Source organism: Oryctolagus cuniculus, chromosome X, assembly GCF_964237555.1.
Source record: "Oryctolagus cuniculus chromosome X, mOryCun1.1, whole genome shotgun sequence".
In the NCBI taxonomy this organism is placed as follows: domain Eukaryota; kingdom Metazoa; phylum Chordata; class Mammalia; order Lagomorpha; family Leporidae; genus Oryctolagus; species Oryctolagus cuniculus.
Genome location: NC_091453.1, coordinates 49,597,223 through 49,619,912, shown reverse-complemented (window position 1 = coordinate 49,619,912; position 22,690 = coordinate 49,597,223). Strand labels below are relative to the sequence as shown.

The 22,690-nt window shown below is 37.8% G+C and overlaps 1 protein-coding gene and 1 pseudogene across 6 annotated transcripts in view; both read right to left on the bottom strand.

The window, feature by feature from the left end:
* The window catches only part of LOC103351881 (ubiquitin thioesterase OTUB1-like), a 98,980-nt pseudogene extending 84,843 nt beyond the window's left edge, over nt 1–14,137 (bottom strand).
* Nucleotides 1–22,690, bottom strand: part of EDA (ectodysplasin A) — a 358,022-nt gene that overhangs the window by 308,510 nt on the left and 26,822 nt on the right. The gene's annotated exons all lie outside the window — the stretch shown is intronic.

Sequence of the window (22,690 nt, the reverse complement as noted above, 5' to 3'; positions counted from 1 at the left end):
AAATCCTTAATTAATCCAAGAAAAGAGAATATTCAAATAAATAAAATCAAAACTTAAAGGGAAGACATTACGACACCTCATAAATAAAAAGTATCATACAGTACTATTATAAACAATTGCATGCCAACAAACTGAATAGCCTAGAGGAAATGAATAAATTGCTAGAAAAGTACAACCTACCAAGATTGAATAAGGATAAAAGAGAAAACATGAACTGATAAAAAAAAAAAAGGGAGACTAAAGAAGCAGTAAAAAAAAAAAAAAAAAAAAAAAAAAAAAAAAAAAAAACTCCCAACAAACAAAATCCCAGGATCAATTGGATTCATGACTGAATTCTACCAAACATTGAAAAAATAGTTTATGCTAATATTTCTTATACTCTTCCAAAAACAAATAAAGTTAGAGGGAATATTTTCAAATGCATTTTATCTAGTAGCAACCTGATACCTAAGCCAGACAAAGAGGTCACAAAAAAATCATAGGCCAGTCTCTCGGATGAACATTGATGTAAAAATCCTCAATAAAATAATAGGAAACTAAATCCAATCACTCATCAGAAAGATTATACTTCATGACCAAATGAGATTTATCCCTGGCATGACATGCAAGTATGGTTTAATGTATGTTGATAATTCAGCATGATACTCAAATAAATAAAACATTAACAAAATGAAAGATGAAAACCATATGATCATCAACTGACCCAGAAAGGTGTTTAACAAAATCCAACATCCTTTCTTGACAGAAGCTCTTAACAGTTTATGTATAAGAGGAAAGTTCCTCAATATAATAAAAGCCATTTATGAAAAACTCAAATCTAACATTACAATTAATGGAGGAAAACTGAATTTTTTCACTAAACCCACCACAAGGCAAGGATACCCACTGTCACCACTTCTATTAAACAAGGAACTGGAAGTAGTAGCAAGAATAACCAAACAAGAAAAAGGGAAAAAAATGCAATTATATCTATTTATCTATGATATGATCCTATATGTAAAAACCCCAAATATTTCACAAATAACTGTTAAAATTAATAAAAAGATTCAGCAAAGTTGTAGGATACAAATCAATATACAAACATCAGTGGCATTTTTATACACAAATAACAACATGACTGAAAAAGAAATATAGAAAAAAATACAGTTCTGCTAGCATCAAAACAAATAAATAAAATACTTAGGAGTATTAGGAGTTGAAAAATTTCTACACTGAAAATTGTAAAACATTAATGAGAAAAATGGGGTAAGAAACAAATAAATGGAAAGGCATCCCATGCTCACGGATTGAAAGAATTAATTTGTTAAAATATTTGTACTACCTAAAGCAATAAACGGATGCAATGCAATCCCTGTGACAATCCCCATGGCATTCTTTACAGAAAAAGCAAAAATAATCCAAAAACACATGTACAACCATAGAAGATCCTGAGTAGCCAAAACAATTCTGAGAAATTATATTAAAAAGCTACAGGAATCAAAGCATTATGATACAGGCATGAAAACAGATATAGACTAGTGCAAGAGATGAGAGAACCCAGAAATAAATCCCAACATCGCTTAATTTTTAATCAAAAGGACACAATAGGGAAAGGAGGGTCTCTTCAATATACAGTGCTGGGAAACCTGGATTTCCACATAAAAAAGAATGTTCTCCCTGATCTGTGATAACTAACAAAACACCTAAAAGGAAACCTGTAGAAGCGAAATAGACAATATGAGAAGCAATGATTTGAACAGCCCTTGTATTGACTGTTGAGGAACAGTTTATTATTTATTTTTTAATTAATTTTTCCACTTAATACTATTGGTTGAACTCTTTTCTTAAAACAGAATTAATCATAGCTGCTTAAATCCAATTGAAAATAGATCCCAGTAAAAATAAGAGAGGGAGGAGCTGTACAGTACACATTCCCATGGACTTACCCTTAAGGGTAAAGCTAAAAGCTTTCCATGGGACTCCAAATCCCATTAAGCTGGGTGGTACTAATGCCATCCTACATGTTAAAGTGATCATATTAAGTGTGTAAATGATCATATAGATAGGATTAAGAGTCAAAGGGATCATATAAATAAGAACAAGTGTCTGGTAATAACAATAGATAGAATTAAAAAGGAGAGAAAGTTCCAACATGGGAGGCAGTCCACACAGCAGATTCATAGAATGACAAACGCCCTAAACAGCACTCAGAATCAGCCCTTAAGGCATTCGGATCTGGCTGAAAAGCCCATAAGAGCATTTCAGGCATGGAAAGCCAAGACACTGTGGCAAAAATATGTTCTACATGAAGGACCTCGGTGAGTGAGATCCCAGTGAAAAGAAGGGGCCATCAAAGGATGTACTTTTCTCTGAAGGGAGGAGAGAATTTCCACTTTGCTTATTGCCCTGTCTAAATACTGACAGAGTTTGTGGACTCAAAAGGTTTCCATAGCCTGGGCAGCTCATGAAAAGAGCCTCGGGTGGTCACTGACGTCAAAAATAAGAGTGTTAATTGTTAAATTAACAACAGGAGTCATTGTGCAGTTACTCTCCCTGTAGGACCTCTGTCCTTAAGGATTTGTACTGTAAGAATTAACTGTAAAACTTCTGGCCAGCGCCGCGGCTCACTAGGCTAATCCTCCACCTGCGGCACTGGCACACCGGGTTCTAGTCCCAGTTGGGGCGCCGAATTCTGTCCCGGTTGCTCCTCTTCCAGTCCAGCTCTCTGCTGTGGCCTGGGAGTGCAGTGGAGGATGGCCCAAGTCCTTGGGCCCTGCACCCGCATAGGAGACCAGGAGAAGCACCTGGCTCCTGGCTTCGGATCAGCACAGTGCACCAGCTGCAGCGCGCCGGTCACAGCAGCCATTGGGGGGTGAACCAACGGAAAAGGAAGACTTTTTTCTCTGTCTCTCTCTCTCTCACTGTCCACTCTGGCTGTCAAAAAAAAAAAAAAAACAACAACAACAACAAACTTCTTTATACTTTATACTTTGTGTGTGTGAGTGGGTGCAAATTGTTGGAATCTTTACTTAGTATAGAGTTGGTCTTCTGCAAATAAAGTTCATTAAAAATGAATCTTAATGAAGAATGGGATGTGAGAGGGAGTAGGAGGTGGGATGAGAGTGGGGGTGGGAGGGTGGGTAAGGGGGGAAGAACTGCTATATTCCTAAAGCTATATCTATGAAATTTTTATTCAGTGAATAAAAGCCTTCTTAAAAAAAAAATCTTACACCATACTCAAAATGGGGAAAAGACCTAAATGTTAAAACCAGAAACTATAAAACTCCTAGGTGAGGGGTCGGTGCTGTGGCACAGCAGGTGAAAGCCCCAGCCTGCAGTGCTGGCATCCCATATGGGCACTCGTTTGAGTCTCCACTTCTGATCCAGCTCCCTGCTCTTGTGCCTTGGAAAAACAGCAAAAGATGGCCCAAGTGCTTTGACCCCTGCACTCATGTGGGAGACCTAGAAGAAGCCCCTGGCTCCTGGCTCCTGGTTTCAGATAGGAAGGCCCAACTCTGACCATTGCAGCCATTTGGGGAGTGAACCAGTGGATGGAAGACTTTCTCTCTCTCTCTCTCTCTCTCTCTGTAACTCTGTCTTTCAAATAAATAAAATAAATATTTATTAAAAAGCACACATGAAAACATAGGGGAATAGCTCCTAGGCATTGGCTTTGCCAACATTTTTTTGCATATAATACCAAAAACTCAGGCCACAGAAGCAAAAATAATTAAGTGGGACAACATCAAACAAAAGCTCCTCTACAGCAAAGGTACAGTTGGGAGAAAATATTTGCAAGCCGTATATCTGGGTTAATATCCAAAATTTATAAAGAACTCGTACAACTCAATAGTAGAAAAACAAACTGATTTTAAAATGAGCAAAAGTCCTGAAGATACAGTTCTCCAAAGACACAAAAATGGTAAATACGTCTATAAAAATGTGTTCAACATCATTAATTATCAGGAAAGTGCAAATCAAAACCACTATGAGATACTGCTTCACATCCAATAGCATGACACTAATCAAAAAGTAAAGGGCCCAGCATTGTGGTACATTGAGTTAAACCATTGCCTGGAACACCAGCATCCCATATTGGCCAGCTGGTTTGAGTTCCAGCTGCTCTGCTTCCAATCCAGCTGCCTGCCTGGGAAAGCAATGGACCATGGCCCAAGTACTTGGGACCCTGCCACCCATGTGGGAAACCTGGTTTCAGGCAGTCCCAGCCCCGGTTGTTGCAGCCATTTCGGATGTGAACCAGCGGATAGAGGATCTCTTTCTCTCTGTCTCCCCTTCTCTCTTTATCACTCTTTCAAATAAATCCTTTTTTAAAAAAAGCCAAAAGATATCAAGTGTCAGTGAGGATGGAGAGAAAAAGAAATTCTTGTATACTGCTGGTGGAATGTAGATTGATTCAGCCTTCATGGAAAACAATATGGAAATTTCAAAGAAACTAAAGATAGAACTACCATATTACCATGAAATCTCTCTTTTGGGCATATACCCAAAGAAAATGAAATCACCATCCTGTAAAGATACCTCCACTCCCATGTTCATTACAGCATTATTCACAATAGCAAGATCTGGAAACAACATAAGCGTGCACCAACAGATGAATCAATAAAGTGTGGTATATACAGACAATGGAATATTATTCAGCCCTTAACAAGGATGAACTCTTGCCATTTACCACAACATGGATGAGTCTGTAGGACATAGGCTAAGTGAAATAAGCCAGAGACAAAAAGACAAATATTGCATGATCTCGCTTATATGTGAAATCTTTCAAAAGTAGCAAATATACAGAGACACAAAACAAAACAGGCTACTACAGGGAAGCAGTTGGGAGAGGAAATGTGAAGATGTAGGTGAGAGAATACAAGTAGAAGATACGCAGGATGACTAAGTCTAGAGATGTAACATATGACATGAGGACATGAGGTAATAAAATTGTACTATATGCAGGATTCATACAAAAAAGTAGATTTTAGCTGGCCTTGCCAAAAAAATTAGCTAACTATGTGAGATAATGGCTATGTTAACTTACTTCACTATAGTATCCTTTTTACTGACTGCATGTGTCCAATAACATCATGTTGGATACTTTAAATAAACACAACTTCTTTTTTCTTTTTCAACAAGACTAGTTTACCTAGCAATTCCGATGGTTTCCCAATCAACTGTGAGGAACTCTGATGAGGAACTCAAAAACTGTCACTTCCTAGGGTATGAGACTATTCAAAGTCACAGACATGAGTGGATGAGTAGAGAAATGTGAAGTTAGTCCTGACTTATTAAACTGTTTTTCAAATTTCAAGACAGCTTTAACTTTTCACAATGTTTTTCAATGGAAGAAATACCTTAGACACATTTATTAAATCTATCACCTGCACAAATTTTATAGTCAGTAGAGTTATTCTGAATTCATCAGCTTCTTCAAAAAGAAAAATAGGTACTAATGTATATATGCTTAGGATTCTATACTTGACATGATCAAAATCACCCAGGGAATTTTTTAAGTTTCTTTCTTTCTTTCTTTCTTTCTTTCTTTCTTTCTTTCTTTCTTTCTTTCTTTCAGAGAGAAAGAGAGAGAGAGAGAGAGCATGAAAGTGATGTCTTCCATCTGCTCCCTCAATCCCCAAATACCTGCAATAACCAGGGCTGTGCCAGGATGAAGCCAGGAGCCAGGAACTACATCTGGGTCTCCCATGTGCGTGGCAGGGCCCCAGGTAACTTAAGCCATCATCTGCTGCCTCCCAGAATGAACATTAGCAGGAAATTAGATGGGAAGCAGAGAAGGGATTTAACCTCAAGTACTCCATTATGGGCTGCAGGCAACCCAAGTGGCAGCTTAACTCACTGCACTACAACACCTGCCCCAGTGGATTTTTTTAAAAAAATTTTATTAATTTGAGAGACAGAGTTACACATAGAGAGAGGGAGAAACAGAGAAAGATCTTCCATCACCTTGAATAGCTGCAATGGCAGGAGTTGGGCCAATCCGAAGCCAGGACTTCTTCCAGGTCTCCCATGTGGGTGCAGGGGCCCAAGCACTTGGGCCATCTTCTACTGCTTTCCCAGTCCATTAGCAGAGAGCTGGATTGGAAGAGGAGCACCAAGACACGAACCTGCACCCATATGGGATGCCAGTGCCCCAGGCAGAAGCTTAGCCCACTACGCCACAGCACCAGCCCCAACAATGATTTTTTAAAAGTACTCTCCAGCCTACTTAGTCAGAATCTCTGGGAGTTAAGCCCGAAAATCAGCATCTTTAAAGTTCCTCAGATGACTCTGAATGCACTGCCTGGTTTGAGAACCAAAGTTAGATCATGTATTGCCTCATGAATCCAGAAGAATTTCTATATTACAGGATAGCAAAATAAATTACTAATTGATTGCCAAAAATAGATTTCTTGTGTCTAGAGGTTATTTTTTAGTAAAATTTGCTAGAAAACTGGGTTGTATTTTAAATGCTTTATGTACACTTGAGAATACATTGCTGCCACTTGCATAAAGATTACATATATGAGAGTATTTTTAAATTTGTGGAAAACATAATTTAAAAATAAGTCTATTTTGTTGCAAAATTTTTTGAACTCCATACATACAAGGGGTCTTCCAAAAGTTCACAGAAAATGACTACAAAAATTATGCATGTATTTATAAATTTTTATGCCAAAGCAAAGTTCTATTTTAAAAATCATTTATTTGAGAGACAGAGAGAAAAAGAGACAGAGAGGGACACAGAGATCTCCCATCTGCTGGTTCATTCCTCAAATGCCTGCAACAGCTGGAGCTGGGCCAGGCTGAAGTTGGGAGCCAGGAATTCAATCCAGGTCTCACACGGGTGGTAGGAATGCAACTACTTGAGCCATCTGTTGCCTCCCATGGACAAGAAGTTGGAATGAAGAGCAGAGCTGGGACAGGAACCCAGGCACTCCAATATGGGGATGCAAATATCCCAAGCAGTATTTTAACTGCTATGTCAAATATCCACCTCTAAACTTGTCTTTTTCATTCCATTTTTCCATGAGGTTCTGAAGTACCTTCATACTACATTAATATACATTATATATGACTTAAAGCATAATTTTACCTACTTTAAATGATTTGAAATTTATAGTTCCTGTATCATTGATTTTAGGTGACATTGTTGATTGTATTTATGATTTATTTGATACTAAGTATTTCTTCAGGAATACAATCTTCAATTATAATATTATTCCCGTGGGAAAATATGATTTGGCTTATGAAATGGTTTTCAGGAACACCAGTATCATGAAAAGTAAGAGCTTTCCTATACAATTGTAGCTCACTTTTCACAAAATGTACACTCCTCAAAAGTGACACAAACTGAATTTTTCTCAGTCCACTCATTTAAAATCTACCAAGAACCTGCTCAACCTAAAAGAAACTCTTTAGTGAAGAAATAAACAGCTTTAGAAAATTAAAGCTCACTCTTATTTTCTCTGGAAACTTCCAACTAATACATAGAGATATTAAAACAGGGTAGCTAATATTTAGTCTAGTCTAGGCCATAACAGGAATGGCACTTTTTTTGATTTTCAAACTACAGATCAGACACTTTGGTAATCACTGAAGCTCTAGTCAAAGGAAGTTACCTTTTGCAGGGCTGTGAATGTGGATGGCAAGTCAGTTTATTTGTATTCAGACTTAAAAGGATCAGAGTACAGACAAATGCTCACACAATGTTCCTGTGAGTGAGTGAAAATGGCAGGTGTAAGGATCTTCCTTTTTTCAGAGCAAGAAATACAACCACAAGTTGACTTGTGCAGTTTAAATGGTAAGGAATTAGGAGCCACAAACAAACAAACTAGATGCTAGGACCAACTGAAGAATCAAGAGTCACTTGATCTAAAGAAAATTGTTCAAACTAGCAATTTCCCCCAGGGCATGAGAGGGAGGGATCAAATCAGACAGGGCATGCAAAAGTACTTTGTAAATGCTTAATTACTTATACGCAAATAAAAGAAGCAAAATTCTCACTAAGAATGAGGATGGGGCGTGCTCAGATTTCAAGAGAAAATATAGCAAAATCTTAGAAAAGGGTGGGAATAAATGGACTCAGAAGGTGGCATAAGCACGTAACTAAAGTTCTGTGGTCATGAATTTAAAGTGAAACTAGGGCAATGTGGTCATGTGGTTTTCTGTATTGGTACAAACACCAAGGAGGCAGACATTCATCAAAATTGAGAATTTGCCAATTGAATAAAAAGAAGTGAAGGGGAGCAAGGGAGCTGCAGGTATACACATGCAAGGGGCCTGACTTTGTGTGGTGGCAGTAGGAATAGACAAAGAGTAAGACTGAGAGATTCCCTGAACATCAGATTGATAGGATTTGGCTAAGCAGTATGAGAGGCTGACAGGCTTTAGTCAGGTCATAATTGAACACTTGATGTGCACAGAGTAGTGTACAAGTGGGATTGGACAGGTCAACTATAGACTCATATTTGCTCAAGCAGTGCTAAGCTACCTTCTACATACAGACAAGGCACACACACACACACATGTATGTATATACATATGTATACATACATGTATACATGTATACATGTATATGCATATGTGTGTGTATATATGTATGTGTGTGCGTATGTGTATATATATATATGATGTTTCCTGGAGGAAAACAAGAGTATTTTTGCCTACATTGGCAGTAGGCAAGGTCGATGGATAATGGAGTAAATGATCCCTTAAGTGAAAGTGAGGTGGAGAGGAAAAATGAGCTCCTAGGGCAGGATCAGTATAGGAGCCATGAACCATGGGATGGGGGAATAAGTGTTTTATTGTGTGTGTTGAGACTTGTCTCTCTTCACCTCCCTTACCTTTTGCACCACCAAAAGTTCAACATATATAATGCTGTTATGTAATGATGAAGAACCTTCTTAAGATATTCTCCCCGCCCCGGCCCCGCCACACACAAATGGAATGAATTTAGACACAAGGGGAAAATACATGGTCAGAAATCCTTCAAATTTACCCAAAAGTCATCACTAAAGGCAGGTATTATCATGTTAATAAGGAAATATTGTAGTACAGAAGGACAAAACTAGGGATCTGAAGATGTAGATGAAGTCCAATCTTGGTGAGTTGAGCTTCATTTCTGTCACCTGTAAAGGAAGGTAATGGCACCCTCCCTGAACAATCATAAGGTCTGTGCATAGGAATGTAAGATGTCTTGCTTTCTACTTATCTCTAGCATTTAATCACAAGCTTATGAACATTTGTTAAATGAATGAATATGGGAATGTACTTTTATACTGGAGAGTGCTATACAAAATTTTCTTCTTAATAATTCACATGAAATGAGAGAATGCTGTTTCTATGACTTTAGCAAGATAAAATTCTTTAATATTCTGGTACATATTTTGAGCACTATGTCTTATTTCTTTCTTATAAGATATTTATGGACTGGCAGCAGCTCAACAGGACAGTCGGAAAGTTTAAGCAGTTAATTCTAAAATTATTTCCTGGACCAATTCCATGGAGGCCAGAGGCAAAAGGTCAAAGACAAGAATGGTGAACTTTTAAAACAGTGAAGCTACTTTCTGTTGGGAGTATTTTAGCTGGAAACCCACTAAAAAGGGGAATGTGAAGGATCATGTAGTCACAAATAAAATATATTGCGGAGAAAAAAAATGTTAAAGCCTTTTTTTAGTTGCACCAAAAAGCATGTTCCTGCTGTCCCTAATGATCTATTCACCTTTCCTTCTCATCTGTTATCCCCAATCATCCATTTTAATTTCTGATGCATCAGTCTTCTATAATTATAGATTTATATTTAATTATATATTTAATGTTAATAATTATTACAAATTTTATATTCATATTGTATGTATCAACCCTTCAAATTCTTTGCTGAATGAGTAAATGAACAAAACTTATCAAGATTCCAATATACTAAGTCTGGTACTTTCTTAAACTGCCTCCCTCCTTATCCAGCATATTCAATGTTTCACAATTATAATCCTGCCTCATCTTCCTTGCCTCTTTGTCCCTGTCTGTGAACTTAATCTGGCAAATACACAACCCTGGATAAATTCAACAATTTTCTTACTGCTCTGAACTTGTACCTAAGCAGCTGAATGTTGCTAAAGGAAATCACACAATCTTGCTGACAAACTGTGGGTAAATCCACTGATCACAGACCTTGAACAAGTACTAAGCGCTGTCTGTTTGAAATCTACTACTTTTCTCTATGAAGGCTGCTTTCCAGGACAACTATTATATATCTCTCCTTGAACCTCTCACTCAATTCTCCTCTGCCGTCTATCCAAACAATCTGGCCCCATTGAGAAGGATATCATCAGAGGTGGGTACTTCCCCTTCCCACTGCCAAGTCTGTGTCAGCTGATCTCCATCTGTGAACATTTTTTTCCTTATGCTTTCCTCTGTTAGAGTGAATGAACTGCTCTCTTTCTCTCAAAAGCAAACCCTTCCACTTATGCTCTGGATTCCATTTCTTTCATTCCCTACCCTGACTCACTTCTAAAGATTTTACATTTTTGGTTGTTCCATCTCTCTCTCCTGCATCATCAGTCTCTCTTTCTTTATAGATTATCCTCAGGCATTTACAAACATACTCTAATATCTTCTGCTGGAAACTGTGTTCACCTCACCAAGCCACTGAAACTGCTCTTATCAAGATCAGTGACTTCAAAATTGCAAAAAAAAAAAAAAAAAAAAAAAAAAAAGGATACCCTTTGCTCCTCATTTTATTGTACTTCTCAGAAGCAAAATTTAGCCAAAACTGAAATCTTGACTTCTATATTCCCACCAGTCCCCAAGCCTCTTCTTCAATTCTCCAATTTTCCCTCATGTCCAAAGCAAAAGTCTGTCATCTCAGCTCTGCATCTAAGATATACCTCAAATGCCTTCATGTATTTTCCCTGTCATTACTACATTAATCCAATGTCACCGTCATTTGCCTGGAAAAAAATATCCTCCAACTGCTCTTTTAGTTTCTATTCTTGATTCTTCCTTCTCCACAAATCAGCTAGAGTAATCTTTTAAACAATTCACATTTGTTCTAATTACATCTATGCTTAAAACCCTCCAATGGCTTCCCATTTTTCTTATATCAAAATCCAAATTCCTTGTCTCCACCAACCACCTCTTCACTCATACTAGGCACTAGTCACACTTGCATCCTCTCATACCTTAAACATGCCAAATTATTTCCTGTCGTAGAACTTTGCACTTAAAACAGAATCCAAACTGTCCTAGAAAAGGATTCTCCTGCCTTTACAATCTCATCTTGTGTAACTTTCTCTCTCACTCATAATTTTCCACCCAACACCATGCTTTTTTAGTTCCTCTAACATCCCAAGACAAGACCGTCCTTGTTTCAGGACGTTCACACACATTTTCCTACCTAGTATGGGGCCTCTCCCTCAAATCCCTTCACATCACGTTTCTCAATGTATGCGACCTCTTCACAGAGGCCTTCCCTGTACATTCTAATAAAGCATGTCCTTCCCTGTTACTCTCTTATAGCACCCTTTATGGCCATTTGTAAACACATATTTACTTAGATCCTAACTGTCTCTTCTATTAGACTATAAATTACATCAGGGTCAAGGACACTATTTTGTTTACTGCTATAATAAAACCAGCATCTAATACACAATATCTGGTATTAAGTAGTAATTTAAAATGTATCTTTGGAAGTAATGAATGAACAAACATCCATCATTTCCTTTTTATTTTCTCAGTACCCTATGAGATGAGGAAGATGTTGTTATCTCATATTATGGGTATACAGTTTCAAGAGTTTTCTCAAGGACACACAGTAAGTTCTAGCTCCAAAGTCTTCTTACTCCCAATCCTATGCTCCAATATTATGTAACCTCACCAAAACTAAGTGTTCTTAACTCATTAATTCACATTTTCTATTAAGTTGTAGTAGCAACAGCTCTAAGTCTTCAGTTTAAAGAGTTTCTCTGAGATAAGCACTACTTCTTTTCTAAAAAAAAGACCATTTCACACACTGCAAGGACACAAAGGAAACAAGTTTGAGTAGTCACTTTGCTTATTACATGGTGTGTAACATAATTCTACTAGGAAGCTTGCCATCAGATAATAAAAGCAAAGAAATAATAGCCCTACCTGTAAACCAGTCAGTAGGTTCCAGTATCTAGTCCCCAGATAACCACCACAATTGTATAGTTTATACAAATTAATATCTACTAGAATTGCCATTCTCCTGTTCATTCTGACAATTGGACTTTAAATAGACCAGGCTATTATTTACCATGGTTCACATTTATATGCACTCAACATTCACTGAAATCATTTCAAGGACTATCTATATACATTACCTAATAGTCTGTTTCATAAGAATCTCAAAGTATGGCCATCTCTTTGTGTTGCCATATATGTTTGGATGCATTTTATACATAGAAGTGATAGCTATTACTTGTTGAGGGCCCAAACACAGGAGATATTATGGTATAGAAGAAATAGGCCTTGCTCTCTTTGGGACTTACATTCCAGGCCTCCCACAGGTTGTTTACTAGATTTTAGATTTTCCTCCAAAGTACTTTACTAAGATTGAAAATAGAAGGAGAAATGACACGTATTAGAGAGATCATCACAATAGTTTTGTACATGCCTAGCTTCCACTCATCTGTTACAGTATTTTTCTCAAAATATTTTCACCTTCCATTGCCATCTTCCAATTTCACTTAAGAGAAGTGGCTTTGGAATTATGGCTAGATTCTGTCCTTGGTTATGTCACTTGTTGGCTTTGTGAACACTGGAAAGTTGACCTCTCTGCACTTTAGAATCCTCTTCTGTGAGGTCTTTACACTCTAGCCACAGTCATATTTGAAACGCCAAATCTGAACAAGTTTATGCCCTACCCTTCAATAGTTCCCCACTCAATGCCCTTCAATAGTTTCCCATTACCCTTAAAATGAAGACCAAAGTCCTCCCCAAGGCTCCCAAAGGTCTTGCATGGTCTCCGGTGTGCCTACCTCTCTGACCTGTTCTTATATCATATTTTCCCTTACTTTCCATAATCCAGCCACTCCGAGTTGGGAATAACTGCAGTCTCTTAAATCAAGGTTGCCAGATTCAGCAAATAAAATATAGAACACCCTATTAACTTTGAATTTCAGATAAACAACAATTTCGTTTGCCTGGGGTGGGCACTGTAGCACAAGTTATAATTATGTCTCAAACATTACATGAGATATACTTACACTGCAAAATTATTCACTACTTATATGAAATTCAAATTAAACTGTGTAGCTAACTATTTTATCTTTAACCCTACTTAAATGTGCCATCTCCCTCTTGCACCAGGGCTTTCACACATGCTGTTCTCACTCTGTGAAATGTTCTTTCCTCACCCTCTTGCTAACAGAGCTGTTGTAAGGAACAATGAAGCAAGATTTATAAAGTGTATAATACTGTACTTAGCACAATGAAAATACTCAACAAATCGTATAATAATAATTCAAAGCTTTCTACTCTTGGTTTGTCTTTTATATTATACCAATTTTGGCAACAGCAATGCTTTGCCATTTTTATAAGTCATTCTCAACTCTCTTGAGTTCTTCATAAGAGAACTGGCAAATAGCAATATACACACATCACATATAGTTCCAATATTTTTATACATGCAATTTCAATTTGGTCTTCAGGATAACACTGTAATGTAAACATTAGCAGTATTATTTTATTCACATTACAAATGAATGAACAACAAGGTACGTTTTTAAGTCACACAGCTGGTAAACAGCAATACAGTAATCAAACCCAGGCATTTCAGCCTCCAAACTTGTGCTGACATGGCATTGCCTCCCCATCCATTTTCAGTCTGTGACACACCTACACCACTACTACCACTACTAACAGTAATAATAACCACAATAAAAATGCAACATTTACTGAACATTTTCTTTGAGTCGCAGAGTTTTTTAGGTGCTTTGTGTATTGCTCATAACTACCCTTTCACTTCCACATACCATTTTTATTTGTCCCACTTTTCATATAAATTCTGAGCCTCAGTTTCCATGTATAACTTGTTCAAGGTCACAAAGATAGTGTCAGAACAAGGATTCAAAGCCATGCAGTTCAGCTGTATAGTCTGAGTTCTCATCTTCTCATAGTCTAGAAAGAACACACCCATGGGGACCCTGGAATAACTTTTGCTGCACCATTATATATGCACGTGCATACATCCAAGCAACATCCTATCCTTCTTCTGTGAGGGTGGTACCAATGGCCCAGATAGATACCCCTCCATGCCAACTTAAATAATGATAATGACTCTTTGATGAACCAGATACATTTTCTGCCCCTCCTACATTTTCTGCCCCTCCTACCTTGCAAACACTAGTGTAAGTTTATAAAAATAACTGGCCTGGCTTGGAAGCAGAGTGAATCAAACTGGTCTAACAGACCAGAATTATGTGATTTTAATTGGGAACTTTTAAAACCATCTTCCTCAATAGGCTTGTCCATTTTTCTGACTCAGATGTTTTCCATTATTGTCATGTGTGTTTGTATATACACACGTTGCATTTATATACATACACATACACACCCTGACATCTCTCCCAACCACCCACCCCACCACACAGCTTGCTAAATCCAACAAACCACAAATAGCATAATTGTTATTGCATTTCATAATTGCTACTGTGAATTATAAAATGGCATAGGCTTATAATTTAGAAAATTTTACATTTCTCAGTAAAACTGTTAGCAGCTTTGGAATCTCCAATTTGCCAGTTAAAACAACAGAACAGAACATTGTGATAACATGAAGGTTTAGTTGTTATATATCAGAAAAACAACAAAAGAAAACATTGCATGAGTCCAAAAACTTGCATGAGGTGTTCTCACACTTCCTAAAAATGTTTGGAATTGATAAGAAAACTAAATAGAGCCTATGTGGTTTCAGATCACAGGCCTTGGAGTCAAGATAATCCAGAGTTTAAGTCTCAGTTCTGCTACTGACCATCTGCTATTTAATCTCTCCGAGCATGATACTTCATCTGTAAAATGGGGCTAATAACTACTTTGTGAGGAAATTATGAAAACTGAATTAGAAAATATGTAGATCTCTAAGTTTAATGATTGTGCCTTGGCACATGGTATGTCTTCAACAATACAAATGCCTCTAATAACTCTCCCAGGCTTGGTGTTAGTGAATCATGGTGACATAGATTTTGCTCCTTTCAGACCTAAAGAACTGCCTGCCAAATGCAAGCTCTCCTTTTCCCACCTCATCTTACAGTTCTTATTTTCTCCTTTGGCATGCCAACAATAGTATTCATCCAATCTTTGTCTCTAGGGTGCCAGAAACAAGGGAGGCAGTCTCAGAAATTTATGAGGGGTGAAGATAAGATGGTTGTGCTGGGTTCTTGTGTGCCCCCGATGGTGGATCACTCGATTCAAAGGAACTTCACGCTCAGACCAACCTGTCCTCGCATCTGAAGAGAAACCTACTTTAAAAAGTACCAGTCTAATATCCACCATTTACTTTATTCACAGGAGTTACACAATAGCTATCAATAGCTATTTAAACATCTATCATTTGTAATATACTTACCATGTGCCAGGCAGTGTGCCAAATGCTTTACATATATAGTTTCACTTAATTCTTACAATAACCTTATGAGATAGATTATTGCCCATTCATTCAACAGTGAAAATTACTGTTTATAATCAAATATTGGTTTATTGCTCTTACTAATCCTAGGACTATAATTGCAAACAGAAAGACAAAAATGTCTGCCCTCATGGAGAGAGATAATGAAAGAGGTTGAGTAACCCACGGTTACTCACCCATTAAGTAACAAAATCAAGATTCAATGGGGGCCAGCATTGCAGCATAGCCGGTTAAGCCACAGCCTGCAATGCCAACATCCCATATGAGTATTGGTTTGAGTCCCAGCTGCTCCACGTCCTATCCAGATCCCTGCTAATGCACCTGAGAAAAGCAGCAGAAGACGGCCCAAGTGCTTGGTCCCCTGCACCTATGTGAGAGACCCAGATGAAGTTCCTGGCTATTGGCTTCAAGTTGGCCCAGCCCCAGCCATTGTGGCCATTTGGGAAGTGAAACAGCAGATGGAAAGCTCTCTCTCTCCGTCTCTCCCTCTCTCTCTGTAACTCTACCTTTCAAATAAATGAAATGAATCTTAAAAAAAAAAGATTCAAAGGCAAGTCTGTGAATAAAACAGAAAGTCCAGAACTAAACCTTCACATATGAGTATGGTCAATCAATTTTTGACAACGGGACCAAGACCATTCATTAGGAGCTAGACAGTCCTTTCAACAAATGATATGCTGTATAACCTCCAAAAACTGGGTCACTCACCCAATGCACAGCAAGCCAATCACTGACATCAGGGTAGTTAGAAGGAAGTATGTATTTATTTGCAAGGCACAGAGCAAGGAACTGGCAGCTATCATCTAATTTCCAGGCTCCTCAAGGGGTTAAGGGTTAAAGAACCTTATAGATTTAAGTTGAGGTGGAGAGGTGCATATTTAGCTCCTGTGTGGGTCTCTGGTTGGTCAACAATGGTCATGGTCTCTGATGGGTTAGTGATACTGTGTTCTTTGGGGGATTTTGATGATGGGCTTTAGGCAGTCAGGTGATAGTTACTTTGCTCAAGGTCTAAGGTTCTTGGAAAAGCCCTCAAGACAAGACCAAACATCCAGATGCTACTACAGAGAAGATAAATGACCTCATTAAGTCTTGTAGTCAGGGAACCTATGGGGACAGCAGAACCACTCCCTCAATTTAGTGAGTTAATTTTATTAAGAGTTTGATTTGCAAAGAAACATAAGCTAAGGGAGAAAGACTGAGAGAATGTGGGAGACTAGGTTTATTTCTAGTATCTACATCAAAAGCACTGCATAGGGACTTTTTTTCAGTATTCAGAAAACTGGATATCCACATGTAAAAGAATGTTTTTGAATACTTCTATCATATACAAAAACTAAATATAAGACTTAAAACTATAAAACTTTTGAAGGAAAACAGGAGAAAAGCTTCATGAAATTGGATTTTGCAATGATTTTTGACAAGACAGCAAAGCACAGGCAATAAAAAATAGATAAAAGGGACTACATTAAAATTTAAAACTTATGCATCAAAAGACATTAACAATAGAGTGAAATGGTAGCCCACAGAATGAAAGAAATTATTTGCAAATCATATATCTGATAAGAGGTTTAGATCCCAAATATATAAAGAATTCCTACAATTCAACAACAGAAAAACAAACAACCTGATTAAAAAAATCAGACTAAGGACTTCAGTGGACATTTATCCAAAGAAGATATGAAAACAGACAATAAGCATATGAAAATATGTTCAATATCATTAGTTTTTAGGGAAATGCAAATCAAAACAACAAGTAAATTCCACTTCATGTTAGTGGAATGGTTACAATAGAACAGATAAGCAAGGAGTAGGCATTTGATTTAGCAGTTAAGATTCTCACGGGGACGGTACTGTGGCACAATGTGTTAGGCCATTGCTTCTAACACCACTTCCCGTGTTAGAGCACCATTAGAGTAATGGCTGCTCCACTTCCAATCCAGATCCTTGCTGATGCACCTAGGAAGGCAGTAGAAGATGACCAGAGTATTTGGGCCACTGCCACACACATGAGAGATCCAGATGGAGCTCAACACCTGGCTTTGACGTGGCCCAGCCCCAGCTGTTGCAGCCACTTAGGGAGTGAACCAGAGGATGGAGGATCTCTCTCTCTCTCTCTCTCTCTCTCTCTGTGTGTGTGTGTGTGTGTGGGTCTGTGTCTGTCTGTGGGTGTGGATGTGGGTGTGTGTCCCCCTCTTTCTCTGTAACTCTAACTTTCAAATAAATAAAAATAAATCTTAAAAAAACCTCTCATGTGTTACATTGAAGTACCTGAATTTGATACTTCACTCTGACTTTTAACTCCAGCTTCTGGCTAATGTAGACCCTCAGAGAGTCCCTGTCACCCACATGGGAGACTTGGATTGAATTCTTGCCTCAAGGCTTTCAGCCTGGCCCAACCCAGGCCATTGTGAACATTTGGGGAAGTAAACCAATGGATGGGAGGGCTCTCTCTTGCTCTCTCTCTCTCTCTCTTTTTTTTTCTCTCTCCCAAATAAATAAATACATAAATATATACATAAGTACATAAATTAATAAATAAATAAGAAGACATGTTGACATGAATGTGGAGGAATAAGAAACCTCATACACTAATGGTGAAAATGTAAAACTAGTTCAGCAACTATGGAAAACAGCAGTTCCTCAGCATTAAACATAGAATTATCATGTAACCTAGCAATTCTATCCCTAGGTCCACTCAAATAAATTGAATGTTCAAACACAAACTTGTACACCACTGATCATAGCAGCATTATTCACAGTAGACTAAAGGTAGAAGCAACCCAAGTGTCCAGCAGCAGATGAATAAACAAAATGTGGTATATCCATACAATGAAACAGTCAAGTTTTAAAAGCAATAAAGTTCTGATACATGCTATAACATGTGATCCTGGAAAATTTTAAGCTATGTTAAATAATCCAGTCACAAAAGAACAAATACCGTATGATTTCACTTATATGAGGTACATAGAGTAGTCAAAATCATAGAGACAGAAAGTAGATTAATGGTTAATAATGACTGAAGGGAAGAGAAAATAGTGAATTGTTTAATGGGCAGAAAGTTTTAATTTGGGAAGATGAAAAAGTTCTAGAAACAGATGGTCGCAATGGTCGTACAACATTGTAAAGGTACTTAATGCCACTGAATTGTATACTGGAAAATGCTTGAAATGATAAATTTTATATTATGAGTATTTTACCAAAATAAAAAAATCAACAAAAAAGCATGTCTGTGACACTTCAGCCCATAGTTTTACCTACATTAGCATAGATGCTAAGAGTTGCTGCTTAGACTGGCTGGATCGTTCTTTTAGCTCAGATTCTCGGAGCAACTTAAGAGTCTTTCCTTGCTCTCTAATTCCTTTTGATTCCAGACCAGATAAAGTGTTCAAATCTCTAAAGACTAACATTTTCCAATTCCTAATGGAAGGCAATGAGGTAACAAAATTCCATATAAAGATTTGTACCTTAGTCATTTCCTAATGCATCTTCTTAATATTGAGAAATACACCTGTGTGGATTACTTGGCACACACATTTTTTGAACTTTTACATATACTATTTATACTAATTCTTCCTATCCATACTAAGTATTCTTTTCTGTGATATTATTAGGGGCTTCTGAGTTACCAGTTGCCATGAATGTTTAAATTCACCTGCTTGAAGGCAGAGGGCCTGGACAAGACATTCTCTTGAATTTCTTTTCAGTTCAACTATTATGTGAGTTCCCAAGGAAATGTTTTAAAAAATGCTGCTTTGAAAGTCAGTTTGGGACCGGTGCCGTGGAGCAGTAGGTTAATCCTCGGCCTGCAGCACCAGCACCCCATATGGGCGCTGGTTCTAGTCCTGGCTGCTCCTCTTCCAATCCAGCTCTCTGCTATGGCTTGGGAAAGCAGTAGAAGATGGCCCAGTCCTTGGGCCCCTGCACCCATGTGGGAGACCAGGAAGAAGCACCTGGCTCCTGGCTTCGGATTGGCGCAGCTCCGGCCATTGCAGCCATCTGGGGAGTGAACCAATGCAAGGAAGACCTCTCTTCCTCTCACTATCTGTAACTCTACCTCTCAAATAAATAAATAAAATCTAAAACAAAAAAAAAAAAGAAAGTCAGTTTGTCTTGTCTTTCAAATACTTGTCCCACTCATGACAATGCCACAACCTTGCAACAACCCCCTAAAGCATGATGGAGAAAGTTAAATGACATGTCTGACAGAGCATAATTAATCTTCCTTCTTTCACCTCACACGATTCCAGATCCCACCAAGAACAGAATCCTTTCAATAAATGGACAGATACAATAACCAAAAGCAACAGTACCAAGAAAGAGCAATCTCCCTGAGTATTATTCTGCTTATGGATTTCTATTTAAGTATAATACTGTAATTCTTACCCTCAAAAGGGTTTGAGCACAAAAAAAAAAACACACAAAAAGTTTGAGCATGTACTGTATAAAGAAATCATTCTAGGCACTGAAGTGTTTGTCATAAAAGACAGAGTTTAGACTAAATTAGTTAAATACAGAAGGTAGACACATTAAATAACATCCATAGAGTACAGTATATTATAGTTAAGTGCAATAACAGGAATAAACATATAATTCTATAGGAACATCAAAGAATGCCTATTTCAGATTGGGCAGAGAGTAGTCAAGGAAAGATTTTTGGAGTGGGTGACACTTGAAATAAGCTTCAGGGAAAAAGTAAAAGTTAAACTAAACTGAGATGGTGGTGGAATTTGAGGTAGTAGGTATCGAAATGAGATGAAAGAGTGAATAAACATTAAAGAAGTTGAATTGATAGGACTTGGTATTCAAATTGAGACAGGGAAAGCATGAGGAGTACTCTAGAACAACTCCCACAGTTCTGGCTCAGATAACTAAACCGATGACAGTGCTACACATTCAAATGAACAGGGGAAGAGGATCAGGTTTGGGGTAGAAATGAGATAAATGTAATATAGGAGAAATTGATTTTAAGCTTACCAGAAACACCCAAGAAATTTCCAATGTAAACTGTACTGGAGCTCAGTGGGTAAGGAGCACAGGAACAGGTGGTGACTTCAAAGTCACTTCCACATAGATGAAAGTTAAAGCTGTGAGTTGAAAATAGGTCATGCTGAAAGAATGTACAGAACAAGAGAAAAGTCCAGAGTGTAGACCTAGGAAACACCAACACTTAAGAGATGAGCAGAAAAGCACCTTCTAAAAGAACCGAGAAGGAAACAGCTGGAGAACTAGGGGAAAAACAAGAAAGCCGATTTCCACAGAAACCAAAAGGGGAGAGTTTAAATACTCCCAAAGGACTGCAACATACAAAATTGGAGGTAATATTTGTACTTCACCTCTCTAATAAGAGAATAAAGGTTTAATGTGCAAAAGATGTTAAGAACTCTTACAATTCAAGAATAAAAAGACCCATAATGTAATTTAGAAATGGGCAAAGGATGAGTAGACATTTTTCCAAAGAGGATATACAAGTGGACAATAAGCACATAAAAAAGATGCTCAGTGTCATTAGTCTTTAGGGAAATGCAAATCAAAACAATTAGATTCCACTTTTACACTCAGTAGGATGGCTATAATCAAAAAAGACATCCAACTATTGGTAAGGATGAGGAAAAATTAGAATACTCATGGATGGCTGATGAGAATGTAAAATGGTTCAGCAACCATGGAAAACAGTTGCAATTCCCTAAGAATTTAAACACATAATTACCATATGACTCAGCATTCCACTCCTAGGTATATACCCCCCAAAACTGAAAACAGATGTTTAAACAAAAAGTTATACACTAGTATTCACAGCAGCATTACTCACAATAAAGGTGGAAACAATCCAAATGTCCATATATAGATGAACAGATAAACAAAATATAGTATATACATAAAATGGAGTATTATTTACCCATAAAAAGAAATAAAGTACTGATTCATGTGCTTTATGGTGAAGCTTGAAAATATTATGCTAAATGAAAGCAGACACAACAAGCCATGTATTTTATGATTTCATTTATATGAAATGTTCGGAATAGGTAAATCAATAGAGACAGCGCATTAGTGGTTAAGAGTACATTGGGGGCTGGCACCTTGGCTCACTTGGTTAATCCCCTGCCTTCGGCGCCGGCATCCCATACGGGCACCGGGTTCTGGTCCCAGTTGCTCCTCTTCCAGTCCAGCTCTCTGCTGTGGCCCAAGAGGGCAGTGGAGGATGGCCCAAGTGCTTGGGCCCCTGCACCCGCGTGGGAGACCAGGAGGAGGCACCTAGCTCCTGGCTTCAGATCGGTGCAGCACCGGCCATGGCAGCCATTTGGGGACTGAACCAACAGAAGGAAGACCTTTCTCCCTATCTCTCTCTCTCACTGTCTGTAACTCTACCTGTCAAACAAACAAACAAAAAAATAGTAGACTGGTGGTTGATAGAGGGTGGCAGGGGAAAAGAGAACTGGGGAGTACCAGCCAATGAGTGGAAAATTTCTTTTTAGGGTAATTTAAATATTCTTGAATTAGACAGTAGTGATAGTTGCACAACTGTGAATATACTAAAACCCAATGCATTGTACGCTTTTAAAAGGATAGATTTTATGGTTATAATATTTTCAAACAAAATACAATTTAAACTTTATGTCCAATAGATATTTATGGAGTAACACTAATAGTAAAAAGGGGGTGGGCACTAGACACAGCAGTTAAGACACAACTTGAGATGTCCATATCCCATAAGGAAATGCCTTGGTTCAAGTTCTGGTTCTGCTCTCAATTCCAGCTTTGTATTAATGTGGACCCAGAGAGGCAGTAGATGATGTCTCAAGTAATAGTTGGGTTCCTACCACCTAGATGGGAGACCCAGATGGAGTTCCTGGCTTTGGTCTGGCCAGGCCTGACTGCTCTAGGCATTTAGGGAATGAACCAGTGGATGGGAAATCTTTGTCTGTCTTTCTATCTCTTTCTTCCTGCCTTTCAATAAATAAGTAACATTTTAAAAAAAGAAATCATGATTATAACCAATAACTGAAATAAATTTATCATTAGAAAACTTATTATTCTGTGTAGCATCAAAATTTTTAAAAACTGAAA